Source organism: Castor canadensis, chromosome 6 (genome assembly GCF_047511655.1).
Source record: "Castor canadensis chromosome 6, mCasCan1.hap1v2, whole genome shotgun sequence".
Lineage (NCBI taxonomy): Eukaryota > Metazoa > Chordata > Mammalia > Rodentia > Castoridae > Castor > Castor canadensis.
This window is the reverse complement of record NC_133391.1, coordinates 5,750,859-5,764,567: the sequence shown is the minus strand read 5'-3', so window position 1 is coordinate 5,764,567 and position 13,709 is coordinate 5,750,859. Positions and strand designations below refer to the sequence as shown.

The 13,709-nt window shown below is 39.7% G+C and overlaps 1 pseudogene; it reads left to right on the top strand.

Annotated features, from left to right (window-relative positions):
- Positions 1-13,236, top strand: part of LOC109675872 (cytochrome P450 3A4-like) — a 149,135-nt pseudogene extending 135,899 nt beyond the window's left edge.
- The last annotated feature ends 473 nt before the right edge of the window (positions 13,237-13,709 follow it).

The following is a 13,709-nucleotide window of genomic DNA, read 5'->3' as shown; positions in this document are numbered from 1 at the left end:
TGAATATTTGCATGCAAGAAGGTGTTTAAGCCTCTGTCTTCTAGGTTTGTGACATTGTGAGTTATAAAGTAATTCTATGTTTAACTTATAAAGGAATTGACAAAATGTTCTCCTCAGTAGCTAAAGCACTTTATATTCTTGCTAGGAATTCATGAAGGTTCTAATTTCTTCTTGTCCCCTCAAAGACTTGGTTTTTCCATAATTTTGTTTATCCCATCCTAGTGGGTAGGAAGCTGTCTACCACTGTGGTTTTGATCTGATGTCTCTAGTGGTAGTGCTATTTAACAATGTTGGTGATCTTAATATCTTCTTGACTTAAGTGTCTCTTCTAGTTCTTTCTTCCTATATAGCTGTGTTGATTGTCTTTTTATAATTGAATTTTAAGATTTCTTTATATATTCTGCATACAATTACTTTGCCAGGTATATGACTTGCAAGCATCACTCCTATTTTGTAGGTCCCTTCTCACTTTTTAGATTGTGTTCGTTTCAGTACCAAATGTTTAATTCTGATGACATACAAATTATGTATTTCTATTTTATTCCATGTGCTTTGTTGAACTCTAAAAAATACATAGTCAAGCCTGAGATCATGAAAACTTGCTCCCTTGGCTTTTCTTCTAACAGTTCTGTGTTCATAGCTTTTACATATAGAGCTCTGACCCATGTTGAGTTAGGATTAATAGACAGTGTGCTGTAAGGGCCACACTTGGTTCTTTTGCATGTAGCCTAGCCAGTTATTTCAGCATATCTATTTTAAAGCTATTGTCCCCATTCATGTAGGGGTAACAGGCCCTTGCTAAACAAGGCAAAGGTCACAGGGGGAGTGACTCAACCTTGACTTTTACCATATGATTGTTTCAGAAAACTGAAATGCTCCAGGTAAAATTTTGCACTTTCATTAAGGTTTTTTTTTCCCTCACAGTTTTATTTCCATTTCTTTCTCAAATATAAGACACATCAAATAGCTCCAGTTTTCCAAGTGATTCGTTAACATTTTTTCAAAACCTTGCAAAATGGACAAAAGAAGAACTGTCAATGCTAAGGAAAAGGTAAAATGTGGCAAAGAATAATTTCCATTTTAGAAAAATTTATTGGCACAGGTTAAACTCTAATTAGAGTGGGATTTCATCACGACATTTCCACATGTACATTTAATATACTTTGAGCATCTTCACCCCCTCTATTATTCTTATCCCCCACCCATGTCTCCCCTTATCCCTTCTCCTTCCACCTTCCAGAAATCCCCCGTTTTACTTTCATGACCTTTGTTTCTAGATTTTTTGATGACATGTGACATTCTCCAATGCAGACAGGTAAGTGCCTGGTGGAGTTTGGTCTATGTTAAATGTGACCCTCTCTGGGTATGGGATTGAGCCTTGTATTGAGACTGCAGCTTTGCCTCAAGGGTCTGGAAACCATGCAAGAACAGCTGCAGGCCAGGGAGCTAGTATGGGTACCCAAGGTCTCACGGAAGATTGTGCAGTGTTCTGGCACTGTGGAAGATTTGATGATAGTGTTGCAAAACATGCTGAAGAGAGCTCAGAAACATAAGAAAATTAATCTATGGGGCCACTGATTAAGAAGTAGGCAGAGATCAAAAAAGACTGAAATCCACACTTCTTTCTGATGTAGCAGATTATAGGAGAAAGAGCCCATATCTATGGTCCAGGAGTCTGTGTTCAGGAGCCCGAGAAACTCAGGATCAGGGACAAGAAAGACCAACAGCTGTTGGAATCAATACCTGGTTTCCTCTCAGGGAAACATTCCCTTCTGCAAGGTTTGTAGGTGGATAGTTTTGCTCACCAGTGATTCAGGCAGCAGCAGCCAGACTTCTGGAAGAACCTATGGTCTCATCAGGGTTAAATGCTGTACTCCTGACTCACTTCTAAACTAACAATTGACTGTGTCTCTTTGGAATTTCTCTTTCTGATTCCAGCACCAAGTGGGTTTTCTTCAGCTTATGATTAATACCTGGAATTCCGAAGATGTGGAGTCCAATAAAGGTAACCAAGGATGCTTTGTTAACCTATAGACGGGAGAGTTCAGAGATGGGGTTGTTCCAGAAATTTGCAGGAGGTTTTCTAGGCAGAGAAGACTTTCAGACACATTGTGGAAAGACACACACTGGGGTATTATATACGACAGGCAGAGGAACTTTTTCTAGAAGCACACAGCCATAAATATGTTGAAAGTCTGAAGGGCTCCCATGATTACCCATCTCATGCCTAGGAGACTTCAGTGGTTGTGGATCACCTGCATCAGAACAAATGCTAACTCTCAGCCTCATGGGACTTACTGAGTCAAAACCTCTATCTGGAAATTTTCATGGAGTCATTCAGAAGGAGCCCTGTCCAAACAGTGAGAATGTGGTGTCCACTAGCTTAATCTAAAGATCTATTTTTCCTTCCACAATCAATTAATAGGTTTTTGGGTAACCTTTCTGACTATTATCTATTACCTATCTATCTTTCTTTAAAGAATCCCTATTCATGCTTGCTAGGCAGGCTGTCTACCCATTGAGTGATTTCTCCAGCCCTGAACATTTTAGACGAGATCAGGTGCATTCAGGATGGTATGGACATAGACAGCACTGAACTATTTTTTAACTCATATGTGCATACAATGTTTGGGTCATTTCTCCCCCCTTCCCTTCACTCCTCCCTTACCCCCCAGCCTCCTCCCTTAGCCCCCCAACCCCTTGCTACCCGGCAGAAACTATTTTGCCCTTATCTCTAATTTTGTTGAAGAGAGAGTATAAGCAATAATAGGAAGGACCAAGGGTTTTTGCTAGTTGAGATAAGGATAGCTATACAGGGCATTGACTCACATTGATTTCCTGTACATGTGTGTTACCTTCTAGGTTAATTCTTCTTGAACTAACCTTTTCTCTAGTTCCTGGTCCCCTTCTCCTATTGGCCTCAGTTGCTTTAAAGTATCTGCATTAGTTTCTCTGCGTTGAGGGCAACAAATGATATCTAGTTTTGTGGGTGTCTTACCTATCCTCATACCTCCCTTGTGTGCTCTCACTTTATCATGTGATCAAAGTCCAATCCCCTTATTATGTTTGCCCTTGATCTAATGTCCGCATATAAGGGAGAACATACGATTTTTGGTCTTTTGGGCCAGGCTAATCTCACTCAGAGTAATGTTCTCCAGTTCCATCCATTTACCTGTGAATGCTAACATTTCATTCTTCTTCATGGCTACATAAAATTCCATTGTGTATAAATACCACATTTTCTTAATCCATTCGTCAGTGCTGGGGCATCTTGGCTGTTTCCATAACTTGGCTATTGTGAATAGTGCTGAACTTTTTAATTGTCCTGTTCTTCATCGTTTTACCCAATAGAAATATCATCCACAGATGGTTTTATCATCCACTCTTACTATGATGGTTGCAAAAACGATGACTTTCCAATTCCATCATTTCTTCTGCACATGAATCAGTACACAGTATAAGGGGTCACTCCACCCTTACCTATTTGTTTACATTTAGTATATCACTATTTATTTGTATAAGTGTGAGCTTACATTTTCCAAATTTACTCTTTTTTTTACAATTTTTCATTTTGCATTTCATACTTTCTCACTTTTGCCCATTGGAGGCTCTGTTTTGTGACCACTTGGGTCCTTGCCTCTTTGTTTCATAAAATTTTAATGGATAAGATAAGCTTTATTTTTAGGGAAGTTTTCAATTCAAAGCCCCAATAAGGGGAAAGTATTGGTATTTGCCATATCCTCCTGCCGTAAGTTACACACAAACTCCCCCATGTTAACATCCTCCACGCTAGTGGTGTGTGTTTTATAATTGTTGAACTTACACTGAGACATTACTATCACCAGTGTCCATGTTTACATCAAGTTCCATCCTGAATTTGAACATTCCATGTGCTGTGAAAAATGTTTAATGACGTACATCTTCCTTCACTGTCAAAAGATCCAGAGTGCTCTGTGCTCTTTCCAGCTATCATTTTCTGATTAATGACTTCCTGGAAGATATTTCAGGTTTTTCTTGTGTTTCCCTAGACAGTACTGGAATCAGAAGTTCCTTCAAAGTTACCTGTTTCTTTTTAAGGAGAAAAGATAGCAAGAAACCAAAATCTCTTGATCTCTTGCCTAGTATGATTGTGCTTACTGTTTGTTTTTCTTCATCTGTTTGCTTTGAGTAGAGAAAACTAAGGAAATGAAATATATTCACACAAAAATGAGAAATATGAATATTTTTAAATCTATGTGCAGAAATCTAAACAAGCTGGTCTCCCCTCTTCCTCCTCCTCCTTCTTCTACCACTTCTTTTTCTTTTTTTCTTCTTCCTCTTCTCTCTCTCTCTCTCTCTCTCTCTCTCTCTCTCTCTCTCTCTCTCTTTCTCTCTCTCTCCTCTCCCCCCCAACTCCCTCTCATAACACGATTTTCTGATCATGGCATGAACACAAGAAGATGACATTCAGACCAGTACTGAGTAATTACTGCTACTTTCACTCACTCACCGTTCCCAGGCGCAGTTGAAGTTGCTGTTTCATGGACCACACTTTGAGTCACAAGAGTTCCTGTGATGCTCAATATTGTTCTCTTAAATTTCCTCAGATTTTTTTTATTTTTAGATGAAAGATCCATTAATTTTCCATAAAAAGAATACTTGGCATGACAAAAGCTCTGAAGAATTTTCCAGTTGTATTTTTGCTGGAATAATTCAAAATTTTCCTGAGAGACAAAGCAGCCTCATATTTTACCTATAGCTAAAGTACTTGTATGATTATCTAAATTGCATAATGATAATGCTATGAATGTTAAACAGAAATAATAGTTTTGTCTGGTGGTGGTAAGGATGACAGGGTAAGGAGTAAATGAGTCAGAATAGTGTAGACCTTGGGGAAAACCAGACATTTAAATCAATTTTATTTTTTCTAACTGTGTTAGATAGACATCAGAGTGAAAATCAGTCCTAGTATGAACTTGGAGTACTTTTCTGTGTTTCTCCCTATGTGTCTGGGAGCTTCATTTGAAAATATGCTCATCTAAACATCAGTGAAGTTCTACATTGACCTGCTGTATCTGAAAACTTTTCCCTCCTTTTAGCTCTCTCTGATGAAGAGATAGTAGCCCAATCCTTGTCTTCATTTTTGCTGGCTCTGAGACAACTAGCAGCACTCTCTCCTTCATTTTGCATGCATTTGTCACTCACTCTGACGTCCAGAAGAAACTGCAACGGGAGATTTATGCAGCTTTGCCCAATAAGTGAGTGGATGGTACCTGGAAAGGGAGGGAGAGTTAAACTCATAACGAGAATGCTTCCACTTCCTTTACAATGAGAATAAGCATGTGTTCCTTCAGCAGCAGTATTTATTCATTTATTGCTGATCTAGAGACAACAATAAAGGGAAAACACAGTAAATGAATTCTATTCACAGAAAAACTTAAACCTTGGTAACACAGTGCTGGCTTTAGTAGATCTGTTGTTTGTCACCAAAATAACATGACATGAAAACTTCCACAGAACATCAGTGGCACGTAAGTACAAGTATTAATCATTGATGTGTCTGGATTATACCTAGCTGTGCAGGTGTCGCTGGCAGTGCTATGGCCTGCTGTCTGCCTAGAGAGGTTGACCTTGGCTCACCTGCACAGGCTGATTCAGCTCTGACCACACATCCTTACACTCGATCATAGAGCTAGAAGTAAAGAAGACAAGGAACGAGCTAGTGTGTCTGACTCCTGAGCCTCTCCAATGTCACACAAAGTGATAGCCACCTATTACAACCAGACTTCCTTCACATCTCTGTTCAAACTGGGAACCTGGGGCTGATGAAGGGATTTGGCCTCTGGGGCTGCTGTGGCTTGTTTGTCCATGAGCTGGACACAAAACATCTTCTGCAGACATTATGATCAAACCATGAAGCAACAACCAACACAGGCAGGTCCATTAACAAAGGATGGGAGAGAGTTTGGGTTCCTGTTCTCACTGGAACTTTCACTGGAACTGAAACTGCATGCCTTGGTAGAATTCTCTCATAAACTTTTATCATAAAAAGATAGTAAGGTACTGCTCTACCAAATACAGTGTTTAATTTCATATATGCAAACATTATATATGTATGTATGTATATATACACATTTATATAATCCTTGAGTTGCAAAAAAAGAGTTTTCAACTACAAAGCCTATGTGAAACATTTAGGGCTTTTGTTCTATTTCCTTGTCCTCTCTAGTGAGATATGAATGATGTCAGCATATTTTGCTTGAATGTAATTATCATAATACATTACTCACATAATAAAGAAAAGCAGCACATAGCAATGCTGAGGATTTTGTGCCCTGAATAGGGGATCATCCCATTCTCATGCTACATATCTCAGTGGGCCATGAGTAAGTCAAAGGACATGATAGTTATTATTTTTAAATAATTTTTAGTGGTACTTGGGGTTGATCCCCCAGGCATTGCACTTCTAGCCACACCTCCTGCCCAACTTGACAGTTACTACAATGTGTTCCAAAAGTTCAGGTTCTTTGTTAATTGCAGAGAAACTTTGGAGCTACTAATAGTGTAATCATAGTGTTAATTCCAAATCTCAATTTAAAAACTGTTTCTCTCTTCCCAGGCACCTGCAACCTATGATGACCTGGTTGTGGTGGAATCTTTTGACATGGTAGTGAATGAAACTCTCAGATTGTATCCAACTGCTAACAGAGTTGAGAGAGTCTATAAGACAGATGTTGAAGTCAATGCAGTGTTTATTCCCAAAGGAACAGTGGTAATGGTACCAACCTATCCTCTTCACCAGAACCTGAGGAGTTCTGCCCAAAAAGGTACAGGGATGTTGGGAAGGCAAACCTACCTACCTTGAACCAGGCTGGATGAAGCTAGCTATGATGTCTTTACTGGAGGTGACATACATGTGATTTTGCATTCCTTGGCATCTATGTATTTTTATTTTAGAACTTTTTAATTGCAAAGTAATCATTGTTGTTGAACCTGCATAAATATTAATCCTGAAAAAAATAGACATCTCCTGTACTAATTTTTTGCTGTGGGGAAACTGGTTTCTCTGTTTTTTCTGTCTTCCCGTCATTGCCCTTGATATTGTTATTGTCCCTGTACTGTGTGCAATTAAGTATTTTCTGGCTTGTAATAATAGCACTAATGATATTTAGAATGGAAGGGTGAGAGGGGATGGAAAGCAAATAAGTTAAAGGAAAAGGGAAAAGCAAATAACCAAGTTAAAAAAAAGCAAAGAATCAAACAAAAAATGTTTCAAAGATATAAACAGGGAGAGACAGTGTACTAATCAACCATAAGCTGAAAAGGCATTAGAGAGACAGAGAGAGGATTGAAAATAAAAAATAAAAAGAGTAAGGATAACAATAAAAATTTAAAAAATAAGTAAATGAAAGAAAAAAAATATATATAAAATAAAATAAAATAAAACAAAATAAAAAATAAAAACCTCCAAGTTCAAATGCAATGAAATTTCATTCTTAATAATTTTGGTGTTTGTCCCTCAGCCTGCAACCCTGGAGATGGCTCCTCAGATGTTGTTCTGTAGTTGTCTCATCAAAGGGGAGCCATAAACTAGAAAAAAACTGCACAAAAAAAAAAGTCCACCAAGTGTCCCAAGTTCAAATGCAATACAGTTTCAGTAAGTTTTTCAGCATGCAGGTGTAGTTCAGTTTTTGTCTCATCAAAGGTAGAGAGAGAGAAAAAAAAGAGTCTGGAGACAGGTCTGTGAATTGCTATCTATGGCTGTGGCTTGCCTGCCCACTGCTGTCAGCCTGCTGTTGCTGGAGGCATTATTTATGCAGATCTCAGGGGTGAGCTTAGCACTCACCTGGCCTTGCAGGCTTTGTTTACTCAGAGTTCTCCTGTGCATGAGCCACTGCTACAAGCTTTCCCCTTTCCAAGCACACTGGGGAGGTGACACTGCACCCGCTTTCTCAGGCCTGTGTGTTTGTTTACAGCTCATGTGGGAGGTGGGTCTTCCCCCCTCTCCTGTGGGGTTTTCCTTCCTCTGCCACTCTCAGAAGCTTTCCTACTCCTGGTTGCTGGGCACAAGCCCTGGCTCCCACCGGAGCCTCTCTGGCCAGGCCTGGCTTGTTTATTTACAATTCCAGGAAGGATTCCCCTCCCCCCCTCTTAAGAGCTCAGGTCGCCCCACTCTCTTTCCCACGTGTCTTTATTGTTCTTACTGCTTATTACTCAGTTTCTCTTTTGTCCCCGGGTGGGGGTCGGTCTGTCCAGGGGGCTATGCTGATCTGGCCCAGGGATGTCTGTGGGAGTACCACGTACCACTTACCTCACCTTGTCCACGTCTTCCCAAGCCGTCCGGGCATGGGCGACTGATGGCCTGGGGGCCCTCCTGGTTTCTCTGTTTAACGTGAAGTGGAGATTCTCTGTGCAGGCTGGAGGTGTGGAGGGGTTAAAGTTTTGCCTCTTCTCCGTGGCCTTGCCTGCAACGTGTGTCTCCAGCATTTCTCCAAGATTTCACTGTAGGAGCTTTCTGCTTCTTCCCCCTAGCCACCATCTTGGAATCTCCTTCAATCTTTTTCAAAAAATAGACATGTCATCATGCATAGTCCCCAAACCTTAATCTGATCTCTACTAATATGGTGAAATATGTTCTCATACACATCTCTCTATGAATACATAAGTGTTTAAAAAGTACTACTTTTGCTTAAAGTAAACCATAAACTGTCCCTAGAAGATATGTGTTAAATATATATTTCTTGTGTATTTCACACACATGTTACTTGTTGAATATGCTCTTGCACAATTCACTTAAATATGGTCCAATTTGGGTACGTCACCTTCCCATTTCTTGCAACTACAATGAACTCTCTGAATTTGCCACCAGTCTTAGGAAACTTTTCCACTTTCCATTTGATTGAAAAGTGTTCTCATGTCCTCCAGTGTAATTATGAAAGTGCAGGCTGAGAGCCTGAGTAGTCCTTCTCCCTAATTCAAGCAGCCTCATTGGAGGCAGAGGGAAACACAAGTTCTCCTGCCTTGTCCATGGCTGCCATTCTGAGACTACTTCCTCTAACTCTGTGTAGTTGGTGACTCTTTGAAAACCAAGTCATCTGCTTTTGAAACATCTGAGACAAACTTCCTTGAAGCTAGCTTTAGCATTCTCCTTAGGGATGAAGACTCAAGGTCAGGCTTTAGACACCATTTTCAGGCTGGAAATGGTTTGTGTTTTCCTATTATTTTATCATTAAGCAAAATAGAGAATGAATTTCTTAAGACAATGATGGTGAGCAAGAAGGTCTGAGATCTAGACTTTTGTTAGATCCAACTGTGCATTTCTTGATGACAGGGACATGTTACCTTTTTAGTCATGGCTCACGTAGTTCAAATATTGTACACGGTGGAGGAGTCAATCAGCATTGACTGATGGATCTCTTTTCTTGTCAGTCTCAGCACTTCTAACTTTATAATCATTAACTTAGAGACTACTCACTGTACTTGTCTTTGATGAGATCAATCATTCAGACAGACAATAAGAGCTCACTGTGTGTCAGAGATGGGACCAGGCAGTGCAAAATCTATGTTAAAATTATTGAGAAAATCTGATCTGTACTGAAGTATAATCTACATCACAAATCTATGCAATATTCTTAAGGGTCCTTTTCTTCCCCAATAACCATCACTCACCTCCACTACCCCATCAACACATCGCAACTATCTCCCTTGCTATTTTGTACACATCACATGTAAATATTTCAAACTGTACTCCAAAGTAAAATAAAACTTTCAAAACACATTCATATTGCCATTATCACTTTCCCTGAATTCATCCAGTCAAATAATGAGAAATCAAATTTGAAAACAACATTGATCTACACTTTCAGAAATTTTTACCCAAGAAATTCAGTGATGATAAAACAGATAAGAGCATCCTATACCTTATAAGTTATCTGACTTTTACCACTCTATGGGGGAAAGAGGTCTCACTTTTCCATCAGTTAGTCTACTTCCTGTGTGCCTTTCAGAGGGGGACTCCATCACCATCCTCAATGAAATTTTAGGGTTTAAGGATAAATTTTATCTCAAAAAGCATTTTCCTCCTCCCTTTTCAATAAGACTTAAAGCTCTCATATTGTAAGGGGAGCATAAAGGACTTTAGCTTACAATTCTCAGAGTGAAATAAGTACAGCCTGGTCTCAAGTGACCAGCCCATAAAAATATCTGCTATAATCCTGGTTGAAGTTTTAGCTCTGTGGTTTTGATGTTTTATTAATGTGCTTTCATTTACTATTGTGAAACCCAGATTCAGCAAGACAAACAAGGAGAGCATTGATCCTTACACATATATGCCCTTTGCAGTAGGACCACAAAACTGAATTGGAATGAGATTTCCTCAGAGTACATGAAACTCGCTCTCATCAGAGTGCTACAGAACTTCTCCTTCCAACCTTGTAAAGAAACACAGGTGAGATAGAAAACTCACAGCATAAGTGATGTTTTATTGGGAGTTTATTTAAAACTGAGGAGTCTATATACGAAAAGTAAATTCTCATTCATCTTTTAATAATTTATTCTATTCTCTTTGTCAAAGGATCTGTTTGGAGCCAGTTAAGAGCTCTAAGGGCCTGTAGTTCTGGACCTGCAAACCTCTGTCTCATGTAGAGTCAATGCAGATCAGCATGACATAACTGTGTGTGCTCTCTTAGAAATTCATGAAGGTTTAGATCATTTTTCAAGGTAGCTGGTGATGGGAAAGTGCTGTGAGCAATCATGAGGTGCAATGATCACCTTGCCATGATTTATGAATGGTGACCTTCACTGATTGCTCACAAGTTCCCTCAGGACAGTGTTTCTCAGCCACTAGCTGTACACTGAGGAACTTCAACAGCTCACAATACTTTGGTCATCCCAGATATTCTAGGAGAATTCACCCAGAGTGTGGCTTTCAAAGCTCGGCGTTGATTCCCATGCTCCACCGCCATGCATGATCACGGGTTCAGAGTATGACTTTGATATAAAAGCATTCGAGGACATCCTGTCTACCTGAGCTCACATTTCAGGATATCTGCTCCTGAGAAACTGGACTCTAAGTTTCTCATACTAAGTCCATATATCTTCTTCCCTGTCTTCGTTCTGTTCTATTCCCTTAAGTTCATTCCAGCAGGCAAGATGGCTCAGTGGTAGAGCATTTGCCTAGCAAGCATGAGGCCCTGAGTTCAAACTCCAGTACCACCAAAGCCAAAACCCGTGTACCTGGTTTTGAGATGGAGGAGTGGCTCAAGAGGTAGAGCTCCTGCCTAGTAAGCATGAGACCTGAGTTCAATCCCCATTACAGCAAAATAAAGTTTATCTCAATCCACTCCAAGGAGCCTTCCCCATGTTCTCCAAGTCCACATACTCATCTGCTGGTGTATTGGTCCCTGCAGGCTGCTGTCATCACCTATATTAAGGTTTCATCATTAAGCCAGCCAATTTGGTTCTGTCTGTTTTGTCTATTTGAAAATACTCCCCTCCTTTCTAATTATCCTCATTTTCTTGCTTCCACAGACTCCCATTTGTGCCTGGTAGGTAACGTGTGCATTATAAGCCTTCAGTAAATGTTTAAGGAGAGGTTTTTCAGTTGGTTTAGAGTTCACAGGTGTAAAGTTGAAGCTATTGAAATGAAGCAATGACTGATAAAGTTAATCCCAAGGTCATCCATTTAATGTGTAGCTCTCCCTGGCAGTAAATGTTCCATATGAAAGAAGAGTATTTAAGGCCCCTTTCAGCTGTCCTATAAGTCTGTACACTAAGGGGTCTTCATTTTCAGAATAGGCAAAACTCTGGACCATTTGATGCAATTTTTTGGTGACACCACAGTTTGAACTCTGGGCTTCATGCTTGCAAAGTAGGCACTCTACCACTGAGCCACACCTCTAGTCCACTCTGGACCATTTGGGATGAGGAAAATACACTCTGGCAAGCTCTAAGTACCTGACAACTTTCTCCCTTCCCTCTACTGAGATCAGAAGAGTATTCTGTTGGAGGGTACCTCACACCACAACCTTGAAGAGAATGAAGCAAAACGATCAGTTCAAATATCTTAAGACTCAAAAGTTCCCATTTTCACTACCCTTAGAAGGAAGCCAATAGGAAATGTCAGGGAGCAAAAGGATAAACTTTCCTGAAGTTCACTTCTCATCATTAAATGGAATGTGTTCAGTTGGGATGTTGACCAGATACTTTAAAAGTCAAGGCCTTCATTTACTTGTGAATGATAAGATTTCATTCTTCTTCATGGCTGAGTAAAATTCCATTGTGTACCACATTTTCTTCATTCATTCTCAAGTAAATGGATGGAACTGGAGAACATCATTCTGAGCGAGGTTAGCCAGGCTCAGAAGACCAGAAATCATATGTTCTCCCTCATAAGTGGACTTTAGATCCAGGGCAAATACAGCAATGTTGTTGGACTTGGGTCACATGATGAGGGGAGAGCACATACAGGAGGTATGGATAGGTAGTAAATCCAAAACATGAAAGTGTTTGATGTCCCCACTCCAGAGAAACTAATACATAAACCTTAAAGTGATAGAGGTCAATACAAGAAGGGGATCAGGAACCAGTGTAAAGATCAGGTAGAGATGAATCAACTTGGGTTGTAACACATTTGTACATGGAAGCAATGCTAGGAATAGCTCTGTATAGCTATTCTTAACTCAACTAGCAAAAATCCTTTGTCTTTCTTACTATGCTTATGTCTTCTCTTCAACAAAACTAGAGATAAGGGAAGAACACTTTCTACCTGGAAGTGAGGGGGGAAGGGAAGGAGAGGTTAGGGGTGGGGGATGGGGAAAATGACCCAAACAATGTAAGCACATGTGAATAAATGAATTTAAAAAAAGAAGTCAAAGCCTATGTATTTGAAATGCAATTTAGCCTTTTTACTTAAAATTTAAATCTTCAAAGACAATGAATTTACACAATTTTGTCTCAGACCTTGCTCAATAAATATTTTGCTGCATGAATAGAGGGATGAAAGCTTTCTCTACTCAATCTTGATAAAGTTAGAGCATAAGAATATGCAGTCAAGGTACATGATGGTGAAAGGATTTTCATGTATTGCCAATGCATTATTGTCCTTAATGTTTCTGTTTTGTTCTGCTTTTGTGCTTGCTCCTGGTTCATTGATTGCTTGTTCAACTGTCACAGCTCCCCCTGGTGTTAGGCAACGTCAAGGGTCTTTGACCAGAAAAACCCATTGTGCTAAAGGTTGAGTCAAAAGATGGACTATAAGTGAATCATGAATTTTCCTCTGGAGTTCTGCTGTGTTCTTCAAGGATGTGTCCCTAAACATCAGAAACTTTAATCTGATTTTTTTTTACCAGCACTGGGGTTTGAATTCATGTCCTCAGGCTTGCTAAGTAGGCACTCTTACTGTTTGAGCCACTCCACAAACCCTTTAATTTACTTTTGAATAAAACCCAGAGGCAGACGTGTTTAATCCTTTGCCTTTTGTTGAATGATTAGCGTTTGGGACATTCATTGAACTGGCTCAAGATTTATGCAGACTATCATCTATTATGTAATGTAAAGCAAATGGTTATGTCAATAACAAATAAGCAGGTCACCTTTACTGCATTGAACATGTAGATTGCTTTTGGTAGTATGGCCATTTCACAATGCTGATCCTACCAATCCAGGAGCAGGGGAGATCATTCTATACTCTGATGTCTTCTTGATTTCTCTTCAGTGGTTTATAGCTTTCA